This window comes from Sus scrofa, chromosome 5, assembly GCF_054392235.1.
Source record: "Sus scrofa isolate SSC_HxYL_T2T_F1_AM1 chromosome 5, Sscrofa_HxYL_maternal_Yorkshire_Landrace_v2.0, whole genome shotgun sequence".
NCBI lineage: Eukaryota > Metazoa > Chordata > Mammalia > Artiodactyla > Suidae > Sus > Sus scrofa.
The window spans coordinates 38,161,690-38,174,990 of NC_139387.1; the positions used below are offsets into that span (position 1 = coordinate 38,161,690).

Sequence of the window (13,301 nt, forward strand, 5' to 3'; positions counted from 1 at the left end):
CCCACCCTGGAACTGGGTCCCAGAACCCTTTTTAGCTTATGGATCAATTAGGATGAGACAACTGGATTTTTTTTCTTTTTTTTTAACGTTGACAATGGTAATCAGTAGGAATAATACATCCCTTTCCTTATTTTCAAATGTTATTAAACACATGCCATGTGGATGGAGATATGAGTGCTATTAAGAAAAGACATGTCCCTTGCTTATACAGAAGGCATTTTGAAATGACTTAGGAGCTGAGACTTTGAAGCCAAACAGTTCTTGCCTTGGTCCTGAATCCTGGCTTTATTTATATATTCTGAGCAAGTTACTTAACTTCTCTAAGTCCCAATTTTCTCGCTTATAGAAAAGGTCAGTGAGTCTCTGTAACAGATAGGATTAAATGAGATAAAGTATAGAAAGCACAGACAGTCTCTAAATAAATATTAGCTGTTATTGTTGTACAGGACAGCACTGTTCTAAAGATGACAAGGGGCTTATAAAGGGATTGAGTAACTGAACGTTCATATATACATGGGGACATGTGAAAACCAAAGTGCAGATAGAGCATATGCATGTGTATTACACAATATTTATATTTGTTCTATATTTGGAAACTTGTTTTCCCTTTTACTAACAGCATAGCCTTTGTAGAACATTAAATCCTGGGAATTCAGGATTCCTCTAATTTCTTAGATTCAAATTCAGACTTGCTTCTCCTGAAGTATCAGCTTGTCCTAGCATGACCTAGGTCTAGATACTGTAGTTGCCACTCCGTCTTCAAAATAACATCCCAGGAGTTCCTGTCATGGCGAAGGGGAAACGAATCTGACCAGGAACCATGAGGTTGAGGGTTCGATTCCTGGCCTTACTCAGTGGGTTAAAGATCCAGCGTTGCTGTGAGCTGTGGTGTGGGTTGAAGACATGGCTTGGATCTGGCATTGCTGTGGTTGTGGTATAGGCCAGCGGCTGGAGCTCTGATTGGACCCCTTGCCTGGGAACCTCTATATGCTGCGGGTGCAGCCTTAAAAAGCCAAAATAAGTAAATAAATAAAAAAAATAACATCCCAGGTGCCTGGTGTGCAAAGGACTCCATTAATTTGACTCTTCTGCTAAAGGAATGCTTCCAGCAGCAGCGTTATGAGTTCTTTTCAGCATATCAATGCCATATTCACTCACTTATGCTCAGGACAAATGGGGCTTCAGATACCTAGTTGAGTAATATTGCCTATAAGGGGATTTCTATAAAATGAGTTACTGTTTTCCCATTAAATGCCATTAAAACACTGAAAAATTTTCCCCACAAGAAACTTACTATATAGGCAATATGTTGAAAGCCTTCAGAATGAAAGGATTTTTTTAATAAAAATTTTTTTATTACTCAGTGCATTTATTACGTTTATGATTGTACAATGATCATCACAATCCAATTTTATAGGATTTCCATCCCACACCCTCAGCGCATCTCCCCACCCCCACAAACCATAAATTTGTCTCCTTTGGAAACCATAAATTTTTCAAAGTCTATGAGCCAGTATCTGTTCTGCCAAGAAGTTCATTCTGTCCTTTTTTCAGATTCCACACATCAGTGATAGCATTTGATATTGGTATCTCATTATTTGACTGACTTTGCTTAGCATGATAATTTCTAGGTCCCTCCATGTTGCTAAAAATGCCAGTATTTCGTTCCTTTTAATGGCTGAGTCATATTCCATTGTGTATATGTACCACCTCTTCTTGATCCACTCCTCTGTCCATGGGCATTTAGGTTGTTTCCATGTTTTGACTGTTGAAAATAGTGCTGCGATGAACATCGGAGAACATGTATCTTTTTGAGTCATGATTTTCTCTGAATAGATGCCCAGGAGTGGGATTGCTGGATCAAATGGTAGTTCTATGTTTCATTTTCTGAGGCATCTCCATAGTGTTCTCCACAGTGGTTGCACCAATTTACAATCCCACCAACAGTGTACTAGGGTTCCTTTTGCTCCACACCCTCTCTAGCACTTATTGTTTATAGACTTTCAGATGATGACCATTCGGGCAGGTGTAGGGTAGTGCCTCATAGTGGTTTTTATTTGCATTTCTCTAATAATGAGTGATGTTGAACATCTTTTCATGTGTTTTTTGGCCATCTGTATGTCTGAAAGGATTTAAGATAGTGAACAGACCTCTGGCAATCTGTGACATCCTGGGATCGGTTAAGCCTAAAAGGAGAACAGACATTGCTATAAGTTTCTCTTTGTATGTACAACATTTCTCCAGTTGTTAGATGTCCACTATGGACCGTGCTGCTTTAGGCCAAAAGATTTTTCCTATGCCAGATAATTACCTGACTCTCTACTGGAATAGCCCCAAATCCACCTGATTAAAATGTCTGTAAGAGTATTCCTCTCCATCCCCAGTCTAATCATGAGCAGAACATAAGACAAATCCCAACTGAGGAACATTCTACAAAATACCTGTCCAATGCTACTCAAAGTTATCAAAAACAAAGAAAATCTGGGAAATAGTCACAGCCAAGAGGAGCTTAAAAAGACACGATAACAATGCAATGTGTTATCCTAGATGGGACCCTGCAACTGAAAAAGGACATTAGATACAACCTAAGGAAATCTGAATAAGTTAATAGTAATGTATCAATATTGTTACTGAAACTTGACCTCTGTTCACCAGTGCTGAATGGAAATGTAGAGACAAAGTTTGGGGCCAAGGAGGAAAAAAAAAATAGCTCTATTGTTTTGCTGCCAGGTTACAGCAGGCTAATGCCCTAAAGACTGTGCCCTCCTTTGGGAAAGAATAGAAGGTGGTCTTGGAGTTCCCGTCATGGTGCAGTGGTTAATGAATCTGACTAGGAACCATGAGGTTGTGGGTTCGATCCCTGGCCTTGCTCAGTGGGTTAAGAATCCGGCGTTGCCGTAAGTTGCCGTAAGTTGCCGTTAAGTGTAGGTTGCAGACTCGGCTCGGATCCCGAGTTGCTGTGGCTCTGGCGTAGGCTGGCAGCTACAGCTCTGATTCAACCCCTAGCCTGGGAACCTCCATATGCCATGGCAGCGGCCCAAGAAATGGCAAGAAAAAAAAGAAAAAAAAGACAACAACAACAAAAAGAATAGAAGGTGGTCTTATAGTTTGGGAGTAGGAAATAGGGCCACAGATAAGAATCAGGGTAGATACAAGCTTTCATTCTTCCTCAGTGGTGTTTAGTGGCCCCAGGACTGGTTCTGGTGGTCCTCCTCTCTGGCTTTTTAGTTCTGCGGAAGAGCCAAACATAATGTTATGTATATTCCTTAAGGAGAAACCAGGACCCTGCCCTGAGGCTGCACTATTGTTTCTTGATGCTCCTCCTTGTCACCCCTTTCCTTCTCTAATTAGCAACTGTTTGAACCTGCCCTTTAGAATTCAGAGAAGGTCATGGAGGCTAAATGAGGGCTGTTTCCTAAAAAAACAAGAAATGGGGGACACAAAGGCTTTTGCACCCAGGAGCCCCACAGGGTCCTGCTCAGTTTCAATACTGGTTCCTTTACTGTGACAGATACACTACCATACTGTTAGATGTTAGATGTTAGGTGCTAATAATAGGGGGAACTAGGTGTGGGGTTTATGGGAATTCTGTGAACTAGCGTCATAATTAAAAAAAAAAATCTAAATCTGTTCTAAGATTTTTAAAAATATTTTTTAAAAAGTAAGAAATGAAATCCATAACAGCTGGGCTGAAATATCACATGCTGCCACCATGTGCCATTTGTACATGAGTTCAGTGCTGCACATGAATTTAATTAGCTTCCAAATATCATTTTATACTATATACTAGTACTAGAAAATACAAAATAATCATATAGCATAGCACATAGAATTACAATAATTTTCTTGAGCTCTAATAAAAGAATTCACACAAGCAGTTTTTTTTAAACAACCAAATCATAAAAATTCACTTAAAACAATTAGGATACATGGGTTCAAACCTCTAAGCATTTTAAAAATAAAAACATTTTATAAAGTTCTTAACCTGCCTCTTTTTCCATTTTAATTTTGATTTATTCTTCCTATATAATTATTGGATTTCAACTTTAGTTGGAGATTCCCAATAACACATTATTGGAGTCATGAAACTAAGGATCCCCAAGAGCAAAAAAGCAATGCTATAGGCAGTTTCCAAGGAACTTTCACAAATCTCCTCTCACTGGATTCTCACAAGAACCTTGCAATGTTGGGAGTGAGGGGAGTTACTTGTATTGCCCCACCCTACAGATAAGCAGACTGAGGCACAAAAAAGGTTAATAAGCAAGGATAATAGATGAGCCAGGTTTTCTGGGGTAAAATTTCATCCACTTCTACTACAGACCTTATTCTTCGTAAACTGTCATATAAAATTTAACACTGGTTGGCTTAAACAACAGAAATTTATTTCTTACAGTTCTGGAGACAATAGTCTAAGATGAAGGTGCCAGCAGGCTCAATGTCTGGTAAAGGCTGTGTCCTTGAGCTGCAGGCCACTGCCTTTTTGCTGTGTCCTCACACAACCTTTCCTTAGTGCACACATGGAGGGAGGAGGAGAGAGAGAAATCAAGGTTTTTGGTATCTCTTTTTATAAGGGCACTAATCCTATCACGAGGGCCCTATCTTCATGACCTTGTCTAAACCTAATTACCTCCCCCAAATCAGATCTCCAAATATCACCACATTGGGGACTAGATTTCAACATAAAACCATACAGGACCCTGAGAGGGCCTTCCTGGGGACAGACCACTCCTGTCTCCCTTACCACTTGTTTGTAGAAAAGCTTTAGCTTCCTAGGCCTTCTCTGAGTGCTAAAGAGCAAATTTAATCAGAGACGTGAGAAAATGCAGAAGCAAAGGGAAACAGTCAAGCAAGACAAAATAATAGTAAACCAAAAAACAAAGCGAAGGGCTTAGTTTCTTCTCAAAGGGTGTAGATAATATCCTGAGCCATATTCTTGAGTTACTTTTGCAGTTACTAAAACTCCCATTAGGTGGAAGAAGGTAACTTCATGCTGACTACCAGCATGAAGACCCCAGACTGGTTGGAACTGGAAGACTGATGACAGAGGTTCCTGAAACATTGCCCTGTTCCCTCATCATCAACCAGTCAGAGAATTGTGCAAAAAGCTGATCATGCACCCTGTGACCCTCTCCCTTACACTGTCTTTAAAAACCCTTCCTTAAAACCAAATTCCTTAAAAAATTCAAATTCCAGGGATTTTGGATCTTTTGAGCACAAGCTGCCCATTCTTCTTGGCTTTGTACCCTCCAATAAATGCTATACTTTCCTTCACCACAACCTGGTGTCAGTATACTGCCTTTGCTGCACATCAAGTGAATGGACGCAAGTTCAGTTTGATAAGAAGCACATGAATTCAACACTGAGACAATTCAGTCCATAGCATTACATCACTTAACCTTTGGAAATTTTTCCCTTTCTTCACAACTCTTTGAAGTTTGCAAGAGACCAGATAATGACTTGTCAAAAAGGCACCAGATGTTAATGGCTCTAGGGAGTGATATTTACACTTACCAGGCCCTGTAAGTTGATAGGATTTCTTAGAGTCCATTTAGTCATGATACAGAAGGGAGAGAGGGCAGAGGGACAGACATGAGTGGAATCCCCTGTCACCAACCTCTAAGTTACATCTATTTATACTACACCAGCGCTTAACGGTTCACTCAAGAATGCTAAATATCAACCTCACTCTGAGAAACACTTCAGGAAAAACTTCACTTGGCAAAGCTAAAAGTGTTTTGGTTTTCATTTTTTCAAGGACATATGTCATTGATTTTTGTGTCTGATTCTAAAGAGCCAGTTGAGCTCTTCAGAAGCAACCAAGGATTTAAAATCTAGTGCATTTTCGATGAGTGGCTGTTTAAAGCTTGCAGAAGCACGGTTTCAGACTCCTCCAATTTACCAACAGTGTTCCATATATGGTTCCATCTTTTCTTGGCTGGATTCTGTGAATGGTGAATGTCTTCGTCAATTCTTAAGACATATTATTGGAGGAAGGGATGAATGCCAAAGATCACAATCTCAATCCTTCAATTTCTTCACAGCCCCATACAAATATAAATGAGATCACATTTAGAAACTCTTGATAACATGTCTTGGCCAAAGTTGAGTTCTCAAGCCATTTTTAGCTGCACCAGTATGACCTCCTGTTTAAATGCAGAATAACTGGAAAAAGAACTAGACTCAGAGCCAGGAAACTTGGTCCTCTGGTCCTGGCTCAATAACTGCTCATCGGTGTCATCTTGGATACTTTGTCTCACTTCCCCAATTGCAAAACTGGATCCATGATAGTCCCGCCTACACTAAAGGTTATTGTGGACACTACAAGAGATACCTATGTAAAACCTCTTTGTAAAGTGGAAAGTGTACAAATATAGGACTCATCAACAATGGTCCCTGGGAAGAGATTGTTTTGAACAAGTAAGAAGTTAGAAATTCTCAACATCTTTTAATGAACTTCAGTCCATTATGCTTAAGGTAAGTCACTTGTATTTCCATCCACCACCTTCTTCACCTAGAAAACATGTAGCACATAACAGATGCTCAATCAACATTTATTAAATGAAAGGTGGGCAAATAGAAATATTTCCTCTTATTTACCAGGGAGTATGGCAAGACGACATACTGAAACAGATTTAAATTCTTCTCACTCTTTCATCGTGATTGTTTTTGCCATTAATTGGAATAGTAGAATGTTATTCTCTTCTTTAAACATCTGAAACATCCCTAAATGATTTCCAGTAGAAACTAGAAAGTCAAATGGCTTATTGCTGTTGCCGAAATCCTGTCTACCACAGCTGAATTGAAACACAGAGGCAGAGTTTTGGGTAAAGGAGAAAAAAATAGCTTTTATTGCTTTGCTGGGCAAAGGAGGCCACAGCAGGCTAATGCCTTAAAGACTGTGCCCCCCCCCCCCCCATTGAAACGAACTGCCGGGAGTTTTACAGTAAAAAGGAGAAAAACAGATTTTCAGATTGGAATCAGGATCGGATTGGGACAAATATGCATTCTTCTTTCTTTGGGGGAATCTTAGTCATCAAAGCTGGAGTCAGGAGATCTCAGTATGATCGTGATGGTGGTCTTCTGGTTTATTGCCTAGAATAACAGTACTTGTGAAAAGGGCACATTGGTCAGAGATTAGACCAAACTAGGAAAGTTCCTGAAAAATATCGTGTGCTAATAATAATCTTTGACCACAGGCAATTGTGCTTAGGGTGCCTAATTGCATTTAGGGTACAATTAAGCCAGGGAGAAGGACAAGGAAGGACTCTAAGCTATTTGATTTTAAAGTATGTATGTACATATGTATGTATGTATGTATGTATGTATGTATGTATGTATTTTTGCCTTTTCTAGGGCCACTCCTGTGACATATGGAGGTTCCCAGGCTAGGGGTCTAATTGGAGCTGTAGCTGCCAGTCTACGCCAGAGCCACTGCAACACCAGACCCAAGCCACGTCTACGACCTACACCACAGCTCACGGCCACGCTGGATCCTTAACCCACTGAGCAAGGCCAGGGATCAAACCTGCAACCTCATGGTTCCTAGTCAGATTCGTTAACCACTGAGCCACAACGGGAACTCCCTAAAGTATTCATTTCTAAAAGGAACATAAGGAATATAACTTTTCTTTTAGGTGTATGAGATGTTTACATCATTCTGTGTATCCTTTGAGAGGAAACCAGGATCCAACCCCAAGGCTGTGCTATTGTTTCTTGGCTGTCCCTTCCTTGTCTTTGCATCCCCTTCCTTCGCTGATCAGCAACTGTCTGAACTTGTCCCTTGGAACTTAGAGAAGGCTATGGAAGCTGAATGAGGCCTGTTTCCTAAAAACAAGAAATGGAGGACACAGAAAGGCTTGTTATGCCCAGGAGCCCCACAGGTTTACACAGTCTGTTCAAGGATTCTAGGTGCTGATAGTTATGGCTTATTATTCATCATTTATATTTATACTCCTGCATTTTATTCTGTATAGCACAACTGCATAAGTATCGAAATTAATTGCAGATTAATTGTAAAGAATTTAATGAATGCTTCATATTGTATCCAAACATTGAATGCATTATGACCGTAATTTAAGCTGCTGCAGTTTTCCCCTGAATTGAGTTGTAAGATCTCAAGCTTCTCATCCTACACAATTACTGAGAAACATTTCCTTTGAGCGTGGATATTCTTGGCTCCAGGAGCAGTCGCAGGAATTATCTATCATAGATAAGCTACTCAAGATTATGTTACGAGAAAAAATTCTTAGTAGCTTCATGGAGAGTCACTTACTTCTAAGAAAACATGCCAGCATAGATGATCCCTTAAATATTCGCTCCCTGAGCTCTGTAATTTTTCATTTTCACTCTCTCACTCCCTTACACATCTGTGGAGGACTTTCTATGTGCCAGACTCTGACTGCAATGTTGGGGCACAAGAGAAGCCTGGCTTCCTTCCTGACCTTTCTGAGGATCCGCTGTCTGCTGGGCTATCCAGGTAGCTGCACAGTCAGCCTTCATAGTATAGAAAAGAGCCATAAGTGTGACTCTGACATGGTGCTGTGGGAGTACAGGGGAGAGGGGACAAATCCTGCCTCTGGGGGAAATGAGAAAAAGGGGAAAGGGAGGAAAAGGGGAGGCTTCAAGCCAGAAGAGACATCTCTGAGCTATTTGGATCTCAAAGGATGATAAGCATTGTGTGTGTATGTGTTTAAACAGAGAAATGGAAAAAGGTAGATGCTGCATGTGAATCAAGTTTTTATAAGAAAGAATCCCATGTTAAATGCATCAGGAAACTGCTAAGTGAGTAACTACCACCACACCCACCTGAGCCAGCTCTTCTGCTACCTTTGCTTACAGGAGGTGGCTCACGTCTTTCTGAAAGACACCCCGTCTCTTTCTCGGCTCCAAGAGCTGGCCATCCATCCCAGGAGACTCAAGAAAACAATGGGAGAGGCAAAACGCTGGGTGGGGCATGGGATGACTCAGGCAACTGGCAGTGAGACCTCGGGTGTGGTGGCTGAGCCTCAGGACAGTGACTGACTCACCCATAGGTACCGCAGGCTCTTTGTGGTCAGGGCTTAATAAATATTTGTGCAGTCGGTGAGGGCCAGCCATATGTAATAAATGCCCACGAGTCTTTTGGTCACTGTGCCCATCTTAAAGAGGTTTTCCCTGCTAAAGAAGGCTTACTTCTCATTTTTAAGTCTCAGGTGCTCATGCTCATGGTCTCTCTTAAGAGTTCTCCCCGGATGCCTCTTTCCTTATTTTGGTTACAGCACCCATTGATTTTCTCCTGGCAAAGGTCTCGTCCAGCCCTCAGTCCCTATGAATCAGGGGAGGCTGATACCACTCTCTCAGGTCAGGAAGAACCCAGGCCTGAGAAAAGAAAGTATCTCATATCCTTGGCAACTGTGATTGATTTAGGGTAAGTATAGGACCCAAGTCAGGCCCATCAGAACCATCCCTGGGAATGTGACTGGAACTTTCAGCAAGGAGCTAACCTCCATGGGAGTTATTAAGCTGGTAGGAGTAAGCCTGGAGCTGCTGGGGGCCTTCTTCCCATCACGGTGGATTGTGTGCCCAAGAATGAAGCTGATGCAAAGGAAAGCAGAGCTGCATTTCCAGTGTTGCTGTGGCTGTGGTGTAGGCCGGTAGCTATAGCCCCAATTCCACCCCTAGCCTGGGAATTTCCATATGCTGCAGGTGCAGTCCAAAGAAAAAATCTTGGACATTTTCCCAGAGTGTTCCACTGGCTGACTCTTCATTTATGAGGGTGTTGGTCACTTTCATACTTTGAAAGGTGGCACCTGGAGCTGCTCTTGCCTGGAAGGCCAGACCGTTCACCCATTCCTCCTTTCCCCAGTGGCTGCTCTGTCCTAGGTGACAATCAAAGAATCAAAGACAGAACTATTATCATATGTGTACGGTGCTTTCCATGTTAGGATCTTACAATTATTTCTCTATTCTTTTTTTTTTTTTTTTTTTTTTGCAAGCAATACAAATTTAAGGTAACTAAAGAACAGTGAGTTTATTACCTTAGAATACAGAAGAATTACACACTAAATGTAGGAGTGCCTTTGAGCTGAGATTTATGGGAACCAGATAATTACTAGAAGTTTCTCCCATCATCTCTCCTTCTCTTTGAGGGAATGCACCATGTCTTGCCTGTTTCTCTCTGAAAGACCACTTCTAGAATGTATATAGGTATGTGTGACTGGGTCACCTTGCTGGACACTAGAAAATTGACAGAACACTGAAAACCAGCTATAACGGAAAAAAATAAAAATCATTAAAAAAATGAAAAGATGAAAGACCACTTCCTTCTTCTTTCTACAGGCCAACTGCCCTGTCCACTCATCCTCTTGCACCCATCGTGGCTAGCCCTAAATCTCATCTCGGACTCCAAGTTTCCATCAACTTCCATCTTGGTTCTTCAGGGCGAAATTCCTCACTCTCTCACATTTCAAATTCCTGTGAAAGAGAATCTGACTGGTGCAGGCTGACTCAGCTGTTCGCCTGGCATATAATCAGCTGAGGCCAAGTAAAATAGTCATGTGGCTTGTAGGGCTCCCCTTTTAGGCTGGGGCAGTGGTGGGTAGATTCACTCAGGAGGGAACGTGGGAGGAAAAGAAATTATAAATATCTTCAGGATAACTTCTTTGACTCATTAGAGCCCTCACTTTCTGATAGAAATGACTGTTATCCTCACTTAATGTAACAATGGATCTTGAGTAATGTGCTGCTATCCATTAATGAAGAAGTGAGCAGGAGTGAGAAGTCTATTAGGAAAAGTTCAATGGAAAACACAGCTGGGGAATGGTGGACCCTGTGCTCTGGGTATCTGTGTGGCTTAGCAGCAGCTGCAGAGGTTCTGACAATAGCTGAGGTGGCTGAAAATCTGATTTTTTTCTTCAAACAGTAGTAATCTAGTACTATCACCTTTTGCACTATCCATTTAATTTATTATTTTATTATTTATTTATTTATTTATGTATGTATCCTTTTGTCTTTTTAGGGCTGCACTGGCAGCATACAGAGGTTCCCAGGCAAGGGGTTGAATCAGAGCTGTAGCCACAGGCCTACGCCACAGCTACAGCAATACAAGATCCAAGCCACATCTGTGACCTACACCACAGCTCACGGCAACACCGGATCCTTAACCCACTGAGCGAGGCCAGAGATCCAACCCGCATCCTCATGGATGCTAGTTGGGTTCATTAACCACTGAGCCACGATGGGAACGCCTATAATTTTTTAGTTGCACTAAAACTGGCATATAATATTTTACAGGATTAAAGCAGTGACATTGGGTCTAGAAAAGAAGAGAGAATTTTAAATAAAATCAAATCCAACCAAAAAAAATTGTAATTTATAAGCCTGAGTAGTAAATGCTGCCAACTGAATACTGGTGTCTAGTTAAAAGCTCCCCATCTGAGCCTTCTGTAAGCATGGATGGCTGAATCTCAGATTTAAGGTTCACACTTCCACAACCTTGGACTCTTCTATTCTATCCTTTGCGTCCCATATCCTACCAGTCTTGGGCTGGGGAGCACAAAGCAAAAGTTCATTATATTTCTCTGCCTCTGATGTGACCTCTGTGCAGGACTCACCCCCACCCCCAATCCTACCCCCAATTCCATGCCTCTTAAATTCTACCTTTTTTTTTTGTTTTTTTTGCGTTTTAGGGCCACACTCGAAGTATATGGAGGTTCCCAGGCTAGGGGTCGAAAGAGAGCTGTAGGTACCGGCCTACACCACAGCCACAGCAACGCCAGATCCAAGCCGCACCCGGATCTGGGACCTACACCACAGCCCATGGTAATGCCAGATCCTTAACCCACTGAGCAAGGCCAGGGATTGAACTTGTGGTCCTCATGGATGCCAGTCAGATTCTTTAACTCTGAGGCACGACGGGAACTCCTCTTAAATTCTACCTTGATAGCTCTCAGAGTCTCTGAGAGTAGGCCGTTTGTGCACAGTGGCTGTCCTTAGTTGTGATGTGGCAGTTGCCATTCTTCTCTCCTCTCCTCATTGATGGCTTCTTGGTGAGTTATCCTGGTCACCACCACTGCCAAATTTAGTGGTTCAACTCCCGATGCCTCAGATAGCTGCTGAGGGTTCTGCTGCTACTGGCCACCAGTGTCTGCACCTTGACAGCGTCTGCCATGCCAGAGAGCTCTGTCTGCCACCACTGCCACCAGCGTGCTTGTCTGCCACGGAACCTGTGCTGAGGCAGTGTTTTTTTGGCAGCCTCCTCTTCTGAGGAGTCAGGTTGGGTTGAATCACTTGGATCAGGGTATGATCTGAAAGTTGGACTTTATTAAAAACACTTCCTAGGAGGCTGCTTTTTGTCCCAAAACTAAACTGTGGGTCTCTACTGGCTTCCTTTAGGATAAGCCCCTTTGTCTCTCTTTTAAAAGACCCTGAGTAGATAAACAAGGTCCTATTGTAGAGCCTAGGAACTATACTCAATATCTTGTATTAAATCATTATGAAAAAGAATCTGAGAAAGAACAGATTCTTCTATACACACATATAACTGAATCACCAGAAACTAACACAACACTGGACAGCAAATATACTCCAATAAATATATAATAATAAAAGATCCTGGAGACTCACCCTATGGCCAGAGAAGCCTGCAGTGTAGGTGACATAGATTTTATTTTTTGGTCTTTTTGCCTTTTCTAGGGCTGCTCCTGCAGCACATGGAGGTTCCCAGCTTAGGGGTCTAATCGGAGCTAAGCTGCCAGCCTACACCAGAGCCACAGCAATGCCGCATCCCTAACCCACTGAGCAAGGCCAGGGATCGAACCTGAAACCTCATGGTTCCTAGTCAGATTCGTTAACCACTGCACCACGACGGGAACTCCTGAATGTAGATTTTAGAACAAAATGTAAATAAACACATGTGAATGTATGGGGACCTTCTGCCAGACTTTGCACTGTTACTGAATGGGGCTTTACACACTCCTACCTCTGAGGTAGAGTAAAAGCAACTTTGGTACCTTCTTGGAAGTGCAAATGTGTCGCTGGACACACACAACTCTACCCAAGCTCTCACATTCTGGGCCTGGGGTGATCTTGATGACCAAGTTTTCCCAGGCAACTCTCTCTGCCTCACCACGGATAATCGGTGCTCAAGGAAAGGGTGCTATGGCCCTTCCATGTGCTTGCTTCCTTTTTCTTTTCTGGTAAGAGCAAACCCCCAAAATTTAGAATAGCATTGCTCCTGAGAACTACACAATCCCAACCGGGATATTCTCCAGTGGAGACTTTCTCCAAATGGGAGGGTTTTCCCTTCCTTGACCCACCTCTAC

The 13,301-nt window shown here is 42.1% G+C and overlaps 1 long non-coding RNA gene across 35 annotated transcripts in view; it reads right to left on the reverse strand.

Moving 5' to 3' along the window:
• Positions 1 to 1,333: 1,333 nt before the first annotated feature.
• LOC102168027 (uncharacterized) overlaps positions 1,334 to 13,301 on the reverse strand; it is a 204,251-nt gene continuing 192,283 nt past the window's right edge. For 30 of the 35 annotated variants that reach the window (XR_014803622.1, XR_014803626.1, XR_014803620.1 and 27 more), the window contains one exon: positions 1,334 to 2,186. This is a non-coding gene — a long non-coding RNA (uncharacterized LOC102168027). Of the gene's footprint in view, positions 6,512 to 13,301 lie in introns of all 35 variants that reach the window. The other 5 variants (XR_014803593.1, XR_014803606.1, XR_014803582.1 and 2 more) reach the window with 3 other exon arrangements.